Below are 14,552 nucleotides of genomic sequence, written 5' to 3' on the forward strand. Positions count from 1 at the left end.
AGCTGAGGCACATTTCCAGATGGTGAAATAACATGGCAGTGTTGAGTTTTGTTATCAATCCAGAAAGTTCCACCGCTACAAACTTAAGTAAAACAAACAAAAACCCTTCTCTTTTGGCTGTACGAAACCTCAGTTGTTGGTTGTTGTTTTTTTTTTTCTTTCATCTTTATTTACACAGTGGTAAAATATTCACAAAAAGTTCATAGAAAATTACTAGAGAGGTGATGTGGATTAGTGGTTAAAAGTGGACCCAGACCACCCAGGGTAAATTGGGATAAAGCTATGAATGCTTCAAGTTTCTCAGCTTTAAAATGTGTATACTGTACAATAGCAACACGATGATATGGTTGGTGTAAGCATTTAATTTCTATAAATGCTTGCCAGAGTCCTCAAGTGCTAGTTTGTGCTCAATAATTATTAACCACTGTTGCTTGCAACTGGATGGTCTTCTCAGGGCAGGTTGTGAATCCACCAAGCTCCAGCTTTGTCAGGTGTGGTTCATCTTTCAAGCACCGGCCTCACTTGTTTCCAAGGCTTTGGCTGGAAGTCAGCTGCTTTTTTTAGGTAAAAGGGTGTGCCTCCAGGAACCATTCTGTTTCTCAGCAAGCAAATCACCTTGATTTCTTCCCAGACACCCTATCCCTAAAAATAGTCGTGCTGCTTAGCCTTTCCCTCTTTTCACTCAAGGTCTTCAAGAGGATGGAATTATATATTTGATTTCAGTCTTTTTCTTGAGTAAGACCCAGCAGTAAGTGTACAAAGGAAGTAGATTGGTGCTGAATGTAGTTCCTGGTACCTCCTGTTACTGCTTTTTACACCTAAAGTTTCCATCTTAGAGAGAGGGCCGGTCTTGGATCCTGGGTAGTTTTTATACTCAAGTTTGACTCTTTGATTATAGTTCCTTTCAGAGTAATTATAAACTCATATATTTGGAGAAGATAAGAATTATTTGTTAGGAGACAGAGGCAGGTGAGAGGGCTTGAAGAACAGGCCAAAAACTTGGGTTGTTACCCTTTTCAGAGACCAGAAAATGATGGGCAAACTACAGATCTGGTTGTTTCTGTAAATCAAATACCTGGAACTAAGCAAAAGGATGAAGAAAGAAAAAGTGGTAACCCTGACATCTTCTAAAATGGGAACATACTCATCCTTTATAGATGCACATATCATCATCTTAACAAAATACCCTGTATTTACTTTAAAAATAACAGTTAACATAGGGCTCCTGCGTGGCTCAGTCGATTGAGTAACCGATTCTTGGTATCAGCTCAGGTTATGATTTCATGGTTCATTGGATCAAGTCCCATGAAGGGCTCTGTGCTAACCGCACAGAGCCTGCTTGGAATTATCTCTCTCCCTCTCTCTGTGTCCCTCTCCTGCTCCCATGAGATCTCTCCCTCCATCTCTCTCTCAAACGAAATAAATAAACTTAAAAAAATAATAGTTAACACATAAATAGCAAGGGGGGACATTCAAACACCAATCACCTAATTGGAATAATTCAACTTGAATAGGTCTGAAATTGAAATGGTCATTGTGGCAAGTATCTTTGATGCAGACTTCATGTTTAAGTTCTTCTCAATTAAACTCTAAAAGACAAAACAAAACAAAAAAAACTAACTCCAGTGTCTTCTCTGTCAGTTGAAACAATCAAAAAGAGTATTTGTTTCACCAAATTCCCTTCTTTTTTTTTTTTTTTTTTTTTTAAGCTGGGAAGAGGTATGGATCAGTCCATTTTATTCCCTTCAATGTAATCATGTTACCTTTTATAGCTGGAGGTTTATGGAGATTATAGAGCACTTTCTTATAATAATGATTCAAGCTAGCTAGGTATTCACAAAATAAAGACTAATAAGGAAAATGTTCTTGCTGCTTTTTCCTCACCAAGTAAAAGTTGTCTGACTCAAAAAGAGCAAGTCTTGTCTTTGGTTTTTCTCTTTTCTACCCTACATATCCAAATACAGTGAGCTCGCCTTGCATTTGAATGTACAGAGGGCTGTACAAGTTCACCTATGGCACACAAATTATTTTGTTAGGGTGCCATCTGCTGGTGTCAAACAACCAAAGACTTATTTTTCTTAAAGATTAATGGTAAGCTTCTAATAACACTAAAGACTTTGAAGTTATTTGATTCAAATAATGTTTTGTCTTTTCTCATTTATAATTACAGCAAAGACTAATTTCAAATGGCTGTATAATGCATAATTCTTCAATGCTCCAACATAGTAATATAAAATGTCACTCTATTTTAAAGTTAGGAAAATGGAGGCACCAGGCATTGCCTTGACATACTGGTTCATGACCTGTTGGATTCAAATTTCAATTCTTAGTTACCATGGCTCCCCTGACTTTCAAAAAAGTTCTGTTCAAATTTCCCCCTTAGAAAAGCAATTTAAGTGCTCACTTTGGCAGCACATATACTAATACTAAAATTGGAACGATATGGAGATTAGCATGCCCCTGCACAAGGATGACATGAAAATTCGTGAAGCGTTCCATATTAAAAAAAAAAAAAGGAAAATCAATCTATTGCTGTGTTTGTGCTTACATCAGTTTCAACACTTAATGTATTATTCACTAAATTTGTTCTCTGTGCTATGATATAAGGTATGGGACCAATCTGTTGCTTCTTAAAGCAAGCTTATCACCCTAGTCCCAATTATTTATATTCAATATCAGTGCAGTTCCCAAGTATTTTTCTTAACCTACCTTCTACTGGAGATGAGGAAAAACCACTACTCCCCCCATTTTTAAAAAATCTTTACCACTTACTATCTGTATGATTTTGAGTAAGGCATTTAACTTTCCTGTACCTCTTCTTTATTGGTAAACTTCAGATAAAAATAGTAGCTATCTGATAGAGTTATCTATCAGGTTATTGTGAGTGTTAAAGAAAATCATACCTAAAAAGTTCTGAGAACAGTGCCTGTAATCTAGTAAGCACACAATAACTGCTAGCTGCTTAATCATAGTTATTTAAGCATTTCAACAAATATGGGTTAATATCAATTAGACAACCATTGCTTTACAGTAACATCTGGAATCCTTAACTTCCTCCCAATTAGGAGATATAAAGTGTGTATGTGTGCTTATGTTTTGGAGAAGAGGGGAAGAATAATTACCTTTTGTTCTCTCTCAATGAGCATTTAACTGGCTTGAAATCTCAACTCTCTTAAATCTATATAAAACCTTGCATGGTCTGACTTCTTACTCTTCCACCCTCATTTCTCAATATTCTCATTTTCAAACTGTTTTCCAACCATAATGAACTTCTTTCAGTTGCCTGAGTGAGCCAGGCTTTTGCTCTCCACACTTTTGTGCAAGCTCTTGTCCCCTGTGCCTGGAGCCCCCTTCTCTTCTCAGCCTCTTCCATTACTTGGCCAACACCTTATCTCTCAGCTCTGGCCTTAGGCAGTCTTAAGTCAAGGATTAGGTAATCCTTTCATGGACTCCCATAAAACTCAGTACTCTGCTACCCCACCCCTATGCCATCACATTTCTACATGGGGACAGGTGGAATCTAGTATAGTCACCATTACACTCCCAGCTTCCAGAGAGGAGCAGATGACCAGTTGGGGCTAGATAAATATTTCTTTCATAGGGCCCCACAAGTGAGCACGTTTACTCAGGGGGAATTGAAAGGGAAGGTATGAGCTATCTCCTGTTAACAAGGTTGAATTATATCTTAAGTAGTGAACATCTTTCTACAGTAATTTCCATTAGGACACCACCACTGTCACTCTCATTCATTAACATCTTTTCATTCATGTATTTGTATATATGCACAATTAAGTACATATAAAAACATGGATGTGTTTGAAGCTTTTATGTATGCATGTAGGAATGTATTTTTAATATCTACATTGGCAAATCACAAGCATTGTGATTACCAATGATAAGTTTCATTAAAACTTATATATGTATAACAATTTTTTCAACAAATATGTATTGAGTGCTTACTGTTGGCCAGGTACTCCTCTAGGCACCAAAGCAGACAGAAGTTCCTAACCTCGTACCTGAGCTCTATGTTTTTGCTCAAGTTGTTCTGTATCTGTCATGAAAAGGGACACCAAAAAGATAGTGCAGCACCCTGGGGGCTGCGACAAGGGGAGCTGTTACTATCCCTGCCTCTAGAGGAAAAGGGAAGGAGTCACTCCCTAAATTCTAGTTAGGGGATTGCGTGGGGAAGGCTGCCTGATGGAAACAGTGGCCTTTGGTGGAGGATTTAGCAGCATGCAGTGTATGTTTAGCAAGCAGACCCAAAGGGGCGCCTGGATGGCTCAGTTGGTAAAGGCCTTGTCTAACTTCAGCTCAGGTCATGGTCTCACAGTTCGTGAGTACAAGCCCCGCATCAGGCTCTGTGCTGACAGCTCGGAGCCTGGAGCCTGCTTCAGATTCTGTGTCTCCCTCTGTCTCTGTCCCTCCCTGGCAGGGACACTCTCTGTCTCTCTCAAGAATAAACATTGAAAAATTTAAATTAAATTAAAACAAACAAACAAAGTGGACCCAGGAAGTCCATTCTAAGACCTCACTTCTCCTTCCTTCCTTCCTTCTGCTGCTTTCTTTCACTTGGCAGAAGCCAAGCGAACCCAGACCGCAGGATGGATGCCCAGGCAAAGCAGTGCACACAGCTCAGCCTCCTGGAGCAAGTCACACCAGAGTGAATCTGGAAGGACAAGTGGAAAAATATCCAGCACTATCCCTGGTCGAGAACTTTTTAGTTATTTATTTATTGTTTTTAGCCTCTCCATCTTTTCTAAAGATGTTCTTTCAGCGTGTTCTTTCAAGTAATTGGCAGATTGTGTGTTGCACCCTGGGTGCCACCTGTTGGATATTAGGGCTTACTTATTATAAACCCACGCCTTTTAAACAGATATTAACGTTCTGTATATTTGGAATCTCTTTTCCTTTTTTATCAAAAGGAGAGAGTTAAGTGATTTAACTCTCTCTAGATTGTCACTCTGAGGCTCATGTCAGAAATTTTAAGAGGAAAGAACACAACAGGATTTGAAATCCTATGGAAGAACCTGTGATGATGCCAAGTTTGTGCATTCTTTCTGAGTTTTCCCTGGAGCTGCTGCAGAAGCAGGCACAGCTTTGTGCAAGAGCTCATGGCCTGAAAAGTGGGCCACAGAAGTTACATGCAAATAGAGAAAGGATTACCGAGGTCCCACAGCATCTTTGAGCAGACCGAGCTTTCTTTCAACAGTGGAAGTTCAATTTGAATAGGTCTAAAATCCAAAGGCACAAAATGCAAGAACTCCTTATTAAACTTCGTATAATTCTGCTCATTGATCTGTCATTTGTTACATAATTTTTCTTAAAAACCTTATTGGAACTCTGCTTGGTACTATACCTTCATAGGTATGTGCTTTCATAGGCAGTGCTATTTTCAGTCATTTATAAGTCAGGTGGATACACTGGCTATATATGGTCAGCTTTTTTTCAGAACAATTGACTCAATACCTTCTTCCTGAAACCACACCCTTTGCACTTCCCTGTCCCCAGTAAATACTAGTTAATTAATCTAACAGCTTGGTACTTAACACCAACCATGTTCTTCCATGTTGTGAGGTTACAAGCTTTTATGACTTCCTTCCAAGAGTTAAAAATCAAATAGTACTGGGAACACTAAGAATGAATTACAAATTGGTACTGTAAAATTTTCACAGCGTTGTCATGTGCAGTTTTGAAATTGGATGCTCACAGATACTCTTTTCAATGAGACTCTGACTCCTATAAAAAATAAGAAAGTCAATGGGGCACCTGGGTGGCTCAGTCAGTTAAGTGGCTAACTTCAGCTCAGGTCATGATCTTGCAGTTCATTGAGTGTGAGCCCTGAATTGGGTTCTCTGCTGTCAGCTCAGAGCCTTCTCTAGATCCTCTGTCTGCCCCCTCTCCTGCTCATGCACACTCTCCCTCTCAAAAATAAACATTAATTTTTTTTTTAAATAAGAAAGCCAAGGACTTAAATGAGTCTCCAAAACAAATCAATATGTGAATTTAGGATCTGTGGTGCACCCTCTCTCTGACAATTAAGCAATACTCATATGATTGTCACAAGCCCTGAGTTCTATTGCTGATGAGTCCATAATGAGTGTGTTTTTCTGAACCTCACCTTCATTTTCTGTACAGTGAAGGGCTGGACCAGATGCTTTGGTTCCCTTCCAGAGTCCAGCTTCTATGGAATTATCTCTGAGACCTTTGACATATTGTCCCTTTGTCTTCTTAATCTTCTGGATTAAAATCTCTTTAAGGGCTGAGTCATCACTAATCTAGCACAGTGCCTACAAAATGCATAGTAGGAAGTCTATAAATATGGTAAGACTGAATATTTAACTGAACTCTTTAAGCATAACCAGGTCTCTAGAACTATTTCAAAACATTTTGTAAACTTCTACAACGTTATGTTCTCAGCTGCTAACAATGTACAAAGATACAGGTCAATGCAGTGTTTTGAATGTTTTAGAAAACTTGGCCAGGGTTAGAACTCTCCATTTGACTAGATTTATGAAAGAGGATTCAAGTATATTTATCTCAGTTGGGCAAAAGAACATGTTTGCATCTCATATTTTAGCTAGAATTTTACCTAGAAATCAGGCATTTGGTTCATCTTAAACCAACACCCTTTTTAAAGGTGACTCTGTGTAAGTGCTATGGACTGAATGCTTATGTCCCCCCAGAATTTATGTGTTGAAGCCTTAATTCCAAGGGTGATGGTATTTGGAGCTGGGCTTTTTGGGAAGTAATCAGGTTTGGAGGAAGTCACGGTAGTGGTGCTCCTGGTGTCTGTATAGGGGGTGAAGAGATCAGATCTCTCTCTACATAGTGTGAGGATAAGTAAGAAGGTGACTGTCTACACACAAGTAAGAGGACTCTCACCAGGAACAAAACTTACTAGCATCTTGATCTTTGACTTCCCAGCCTTTAGGACAATGAGAAATAAATGTCTACTGTTTAAGCCACCCAGTCTATGGTGTTTTTGTTATAGCCGCCCAAGCTAATGAAAGTGGCAAGTAAATCTGGTTTGTACACAAACAAAACAGAACCTCAGGGTTAAGAATTCAGGTTGGGAAAAACCTTTAAAAATAGATCAGGGGTGGAGGGCTGGGGGCTCAGTCCGTTAAGCATCCTACTCCTGATTTTGGCTCAGGTCAAGATCCCCTGGTTCATGAGATCAAGCCTCACATTGGGCTCTGTGCTGACAACACAGAGCCTCCTTGGAATTCTCTCTCTCCCTCTCTCTCTGCCCTCCCTCACTTGCATGTGCACTCTCTCTCTGTCTCTCTCTCAAAATAAATAAATAAACTTTAAAAGAAAATCTTTTAAAAAACGAATTCAGGTTGGGGGGCAACTGGTTGGCTCAGTTGGAATAACATGTGACTCTAAATTTCAGGGTTGTGAGTTCAAGCCCCACATTGGACTTGGAGCCTACCTAAAAAAACACCAGCAACAACGAAAAAAGAATTAATATTATAATGAATTATTTTGTAAGGATAATGAAGAAGAAATCTAACAATATAATAATAAGAAGGGACCACATGGAATACTGACACCAGGAGTAGAAATTACCAACTCCAGGCAATCTACAACCTAAATACATTTATTCAAAGGCAGAGATATTTCTAGCCCAAAGCAGAACCCTCCAAAGTTTACTAGACTGTGAATTGGACTCAAAGTTTTCCAGGTTGGGAATTATGTCTTCTCATTGCTCTTCTATAAATCCTCAGAGAACATGGGCTCTCTATAAATGCTTCTTTTTTTTTTTAAATTTTTTTTCAACGTTTATTTATTTTTTGGGGGACAGAGAGAGACAGAGCATGAACAGGGGAGGGGCAGAGAGAGAGGGAGACACAGAATCGGAAATAGGCTCCAGGCTCTGAGCCATCAGCCCAGAGCCTGACGCGGGGCTCGAACTCACGGACCGCGAGATCGTGACCTGGCTGAAGTCAGACGCTTAACCGACTGCGCCACCCAGGCGCCCCTATAAATGCTTCTTTAACCAACAACAGCAACAACAACAACAACAGCAACAACAACAACAAAAACATAAAGGTATAAATACACTCCTTAGTATTCTTTTGGTTGTATCAAGTCGTAGTAGGTAGAATTCAATTCCTGGTTTATCTTCACACTTTTACAAAGAATATGCTACTTTTGTACAAACAGTAGGTTCTCTTCAAACACCGAGAAAATGAATACATGTATCAAGGCATGGGGGAGGTGCAAAGATGAGAAATCCAGTTAAACTGAGTTCAACTAAAATACTCTTATCTTAATAAGATAATGGGCTCATCAAAATGAAGTACAACTAAGTTATATCAAGTACAATTAAGTTACATGTGACCTGGTATTGGGACAGGAATCTCTTCATGAAATAGAGGATCTATCTGCCCATTTATCTTGGCTTCTCTTATTTGTTTCTCTCTCCAGGTCTTCTTCCTTTTCTTTCTGTCTTCTTTCTCACCCCATCTTTCCATGTTATTTCTAGCTGCTTCAGTTATATGGTAGGCTTCCTACTGATACATACTGTGCATTTATCGTTTCTTGGGAATTAGAAGTGTTTTATCAATTATTTATTCCAAACACTCTAAAACATATCTGCAATTATAATACTTTTGAAGCAGGACATGATTTCTGCAAGGTCCCAGAAAAATTCCCCTTTGACTAAAAATATCGTAGTCTAATTCGAGACCCCAGTTCATACCAATCCTTTGTAGTAAAAGGTCATGCCTCCAGACCAGACTTTGGGATCATCCTGTCTACGCAAGCAGAACTTCTACACTCTAAGTGAGTGGTTCATTCTAGTAAAGCAAGAACTTAGTGTCCAGAACTGGAATTTTTTAACCTTTAAGTGCAGTATCTCATCCTGCTTTTATAGACCCTAAAAACTGAAGTATTTTAATTAACAAAATAATCAAAATCATACCAGGTCAAGTAGGCACTGTTCTGCCAGCTCCTCTCACAAGGCTAGCTACCACCAAGGGACTATATAATGCAAGTGAGATAACATATTACTAATTCCAGATAAATATAATAATAAATGCCTCTTTAAAGGGTAATATCACTACCAGCTTTCAAAAATTTTCAAATGTCTATCAGGTTCCTAAGTGAAGGGTCCTGCCTTATGGAGTGTTCAGAGACCAATAATTAAGAACATTTTCAGAGTAAGTGGTCACCTGTCAAAGGCTCTTTATTCTAGCTAAGGCCCTTTGGTCTCAAATAACAGAGAGATCCAGTCAAGGTCACTAAAAAAGAAAAAAAAAAAAAGGAACAACAGTTGGTCATAGTAGGGTGTTAATAAAGAAAAGAATAATAAGATTAGAGAAGAACTTTCAAGACTCCCAAGACAGGAATTGTGATACAGATGAGCCTCACTGGAGAATGAAACTGATCTGAAGCTACTGTTTCCTTCCTTTTAAATGCACATGGTCTCTCTCCCCTATGCACATCTTTCTCTCTCTATTCTGGCTGTTCTGCTTCCTTCTAGGTCTAAGTGTCAACCCTTGCACTAGGGACAGTCCAAAGATGAGTAGGACATAGTCCTTGTCCTGTGAGCTTACAGACAAACAGAGGGAGACCGGAAGGTAAATGTGCAAGGACATAGCAATACCAGCTGCACTGTGGTTACAGAAGATACAAGACTGAGAAAAGACCAAAATGCAGGAATGTTCATCTCCATCTGTGGGAATGGAAGTTTTTATCGGTTTCAAGGGAGAGATGATACTTATGGCAAGTCATGAAAATACACAGATAAACACAATGGTCCTTCTTGTCTGCCAAGGATGAACATTCTTTTTTGTCCTCCTATTTCCAGACTGAGTTGCTCCTCTACTTTTTGCATCATTATTACAGAGTCTAAACCATCAGATACATTTATGCCCATACCTCATTCTCAGTTTGTCTTGGTTGTTCTGCTTCTCTCTGAGAATTTTACATCTCCCATCTCTCTCTTTGGCCATTCCATGAAAGGCTTGGTCCCCAACTCAAGCTCCCAATTTTCTGGTCTTCAGTTGCTTGATGTCTATAGTTGGAATGACTGTAAGAGAACATTGTATGGGGCCTCTGTAAATTCAGAAGTTAGGCCCAGCTTTGTTGAGATGTAGTTTTGTTATATTGAGAAAACTTCACGTGGCCTCAGTTCTCATATCTGTAAAACAAGAGGTATGCATTAATTTAGTTATACACACACCACACACACACACACACACACACACACACACACACACACAGTAAAGAATTACCATAAACCTAGAATAGGAACCTGGAAAGGTTTATTAAGCAACTGTGATGGGGGCACTTGGCCAGCTCAGTCAGAAGAGCGTGTGACTTTGATCATGAGTTTGTCATGGGCATGTGTCATGAGTTTGAGCCCCACATTTCATGTAGAGATAACTACTTACTTACATACATATATACATACATACATACATAAGGGAAAAAATGAAGAAACTGTGGTGAAGAGGAATTTTAGAAGCAAAAAGACCTGAATTCCAAGCCTGGTTGTGCAAGTTTCTATCTTTATATAACTTCTTGGATCTTCAGCTCCTCCTCTGTAAAATGACACTACAGCCGTATTGCAGGTTTTTGGTGAATATGTGAGGTAGAGCACAGACCAGCTCAGCAGACTATGTGGCATGGAGAGGACCGATAACCAAGAGCATCTATTGGTATTATGCTTCTAAATTAAATTCAATAAAGAAAATTTAAGTAAATTCTTTTTCTTTAAAGTTTATTTATTTTGAGACAGAGAAAGAGAGAAAGCAGGGGAGGGGTAAAGAGAGAGAGGGAGAGAAAGAATCCCAAGCAGGCTCTGTGCTGATAGCACAGAGCCCAACACGGGGCTCCATCTCATGAACTGTGAGGTCATGACCTGAGCCAAAATCAAGAGTCAGACCTTAACCAACAGAGCCACCCAGGCACTCTTAAATAAATTCTGAAGTGCGTATTCATAAGACTACCAGTGGTGTATCTTATAAGCTCTAAGAATGTCATTCAGGACTTAATTACCTTTTATTAAAAAAATAAATAAACTGCAACCGCCATTTAACAATTGTCTTTGCTATCCAGTGGCAGGAATATATGGTCTTGACCTTCTCTACATTTCTGTAGTCATGCTTAATCTACAACAAACATCCACCTTAGCATTAAAAATTAGAAAAGATGATTTAACAAAATCAGTCTTACTTCCCCTCAGTATGTTTGGATATTAATTCACAGGAGTTTTGATTTAGGGTTTCCCAATAGCCACATATTTCTGTAGCATTGTAAAAGGTGATTCTATTTTCTGTAATTTTCTAAAATAAAGCATTTGTTTTGTATCATTTATAATAGCTATCTGATTTCAAGTGAGACCAGAGAAAAAAATAAACTTGTGTGCACTGTAATTTGTTTTGAACAGGAACACAGGAGTTATTGGATGCTGCAATTTGACTTACTGCATGTACAAACATCCTTAGGAAAAAATAAAAAAAATCACACACACCACTTTGTCAAGCAAAACTGAGGTAGCAACGTGAGTAGCCAGGGAAATATGTTCCAAGTTTAAGGGATCCCTCTGTCACTACCTAACTTTTCTGGCAAGTTCTACAAGCAGAGGTTTTTACCCTCTGAATCAGGACACATGTTTCATGGTCTTTGGTAAAAGTTGTGGAACAAGTATTCTGTTGCCAATAATCATAGAAATTGATGTGTATTTCAAAGAAATTAGAGCAGCTTTAAATTTATCCCTACAATGTCCCTATTGCTCCCAATTTGCATGTGTTTCTTGACATGAAGAGAAATGGATGGAGTCTCCAAAGGAGAAGGAAGCAGCATTTATTGAAAACCTGTGCGCTCATTTCAAATTACATGAAAATGCTTATGTAGAGAAGTTTGAAAGAATATTGAAATTTTGAAAAGATAATAGGATTGTGCTTAATGTGTATTTTTCTTTATGTGCATCTGTACTTCTCATTTTCCAACAATAACAATCATCGCTTGTAGGAGACCTTGTTTTTTACCATATATCCGTGTGCCAATCTGCACTCCCAGGTCCCGGGGAATCTCTAGAAGACTATGAGACTGCCTCTCAGCAATCAAACATTAAGGGAAGTGATGTGTTACTTCCTGTCTAGACAGCAAAAATTGGGTGTACTTTCTACTGTGGGCTCTCTCCCATTTGTGCTGCTAGAAAGCCAGAATCTCTGGGTCTTTGCTTAGAAAAGAGCCACCAGGTTTTTATCAGACTGTAATATGAGCAAGCAATAGCCTTTTTTATGTTAAGCCACTGAGATTTGGAGACTTGCTTGTTGTCACGGCATAGTCTATGCTACCCTGACTAATACCACTGTGTATTTTTAATAGTTTCCTATTCAGTGTTCACGAGTTCACTAGAGGCAAGTATAATTATTTGAGGAATATGAGGAACCTGAGAACTAGAGAGAAGTAATAACTTGCCTAAATAGGAAATGGTTGAACTGGGATTTAAATCCAGCTTTCATTTGAACTAATTTTTGTTAACCTAAAACTACTCCTTAATTATATCAAATATAATGTGACTTGCTTGTTAATGGAGCTACTGTTTCTGTGTTGAATCTCCCTGATACGTGAACAAACGTGATTGCTTTTATTCCTTTTTATCATTCTTTTTCAACGAATCCCTGCTATGCCCATCCTCACTGCATAAGTAAATCCTCTTGTTCTTTGAGGAAAAATGCAAAATTCCCAATTCAGAGTTAAAGTTTAATAAGGTACTATAATTTGTTTCCATATATAGCAGCAAACAATCTATCTCCTCCTCATTTCTGTTAAAGTTATGAGGAGGTAATTGGGAACAAATAGGGGGCAGAAGCTTTGTGTCCTGGCTACTTGATGGTTCTGGAGGGACTCGGTCCTTTTTTGGACACATAAGTCAAAATAATCCTTGAGAGCCCATCATGTAAAATAAGAACTATGGACATAACATTAAGAGAATCTATATGTTGGGGGGTGCCTGAGTGGCTCAATTGGTTGAGCATTTGACTCTTGATTTCTGCTCAGGTCATGATCCCATAGTTATGTGATGGAGTCTGGCATCAGGCTCCATGCTGACTATAAAGCCTGATTAAGATTCTCTCTCTCTTGGGGCAGCTGGGTTGCTCAGTTAAGCGTCTGACTCTTGACTTCAGCTCAGGTCATGATCTCACAGTTTGGGAGTTCAAGCCCTGCACTGGGCTCCTCACTGTCAGTACAAAGCCTACTTGGGATTCTCTCCCTTTCCCTTTCTCTCTGCCCCTCCTGTACTATCTCCCTCTCTCTCAGAATAAATAAACAAAAAAATTCTCTCTCCCTCTGCCCCCTCACTCACCCTCTCTGTCTCTCTAAAAAAGAGAGAGAGAACGAGAGAAAATCTGTAATTTGGGTTGGTTTTCTAGCAATAGAGATTGAATGATATTTCTCCTTGTGTTTTTTCTCAATCAAGCCTTTGTATTTTCACATGGCTCTTTTACTACTGATGTAATTTGGGAAAGTCCCCTCAGTTGAACAACATGAGTATATAAGCAGTCTATCAACTGTATTACCAAAGCTTAAAAGAGTCAAAAATGTGTTGTTGTTTTTTAAAGGAAAGAAAAAATTAAGGAAATTTAGCCCAGGTGTTCTTTGCTAAATTTTAATAGCATCTCCTATATTTTGAGAAATAAAATGTACCTTGAGAATGGTAACTGCTATGAAACTGTTCAAAACCCAGTTTATTGCCTCAAGATACAGGGAACCAGTGACTTGGAATGGCAAAAAACCTCCATTTATGCCCAAGAAAGAGCCCTAAAACAGAGATGATGTTCCCTGAGTAGCTTCCAAGACAAATGTTTGAATATTTTGTAGATTTACAAACATAGGAATGTCAAATCTCATATGAAAAGGAATCAGAAAATGAAACAAAAGTATAACGAAATATACAGTAATTATTCTGTTGCAAGTAACTCAAACCTCTCAAAAATGCACCTGTACTGCATTAGTTACCTGGCCCTGGTTCCTGAACCTCTAGAGACATTCGTTTCTTCAACACTTTTGTTTCTGATAGATTGAACTAGAAAATATAGCAACTACATCTTAGCCTAAGCGCCCATGGGTGCTTCTGTTTGAGTTTTCCAGAGAGTGGCCTTATTTATTTATATATATACTCCATTTACATGATGTCATGAGTTTCGTTTTCTGTTAAAACCTTAGTGAAATGCAAGAAATATTATGCTAATATTCAGACTGTCAAGAGTAATAACCCTTTTCTTATTTTTATTAACACTTATTCTGTGTCAAAATAGTTACTGTAGCAACATGTGGGGGAAAAAATTTTAAGAAAGGCCCAGAAAATGTTATCAAGCAAATACATCAGCCTGCATAAATTCATCAGATAGGTCTTCATCTTGGGCATGGTAATCTTTTTGTCAAGATCATTCAAGTTTGTTCTAATATATTTTTGCTGGTATTGTTATTAATTAAATATATAAGAACATCTAGCCGTTTTAACAGAAAATCAAACCACCGTACAGATGGAATCATGCAAATAACTACAATGACCACAAGGTGGCAAAGTA

General features: G+C 38.5%; 1 non-coding gene across 1 annotated transcript; it reads left to right on the forward strand.

Moving 5' to 3' along the window:
* Positions 1-2,396: 2,396 nt before the first annotated feature.
* LOC125169180 (U6 spliceosomal RNA) lies at positions 2,397-2,505 on the forward strand. The gene has a single exon (XR_007153508.1). It is a non-coding gene; the product is annotated as a U6 spliceosomal RNA (small nuclear RNA).
* Positions 2,506-14,552: the final 12,047 nt, after the last annotated feature.

Source organism: Prionailurus viverrinus, chromosome B3 (assembly GCF_022837055.1).
Source record: "Prionailurus viverrinus isolate Anna chromosome B3, UM_Priviv_1.0, whole genome shotgun sequence".
NCBI classification, from domain to species: Eukaryota; Metazoa; Chordata; class Mammalia; order Carnivora; family Felidae; genus Prionailurus; species Prionailurus viverrinus.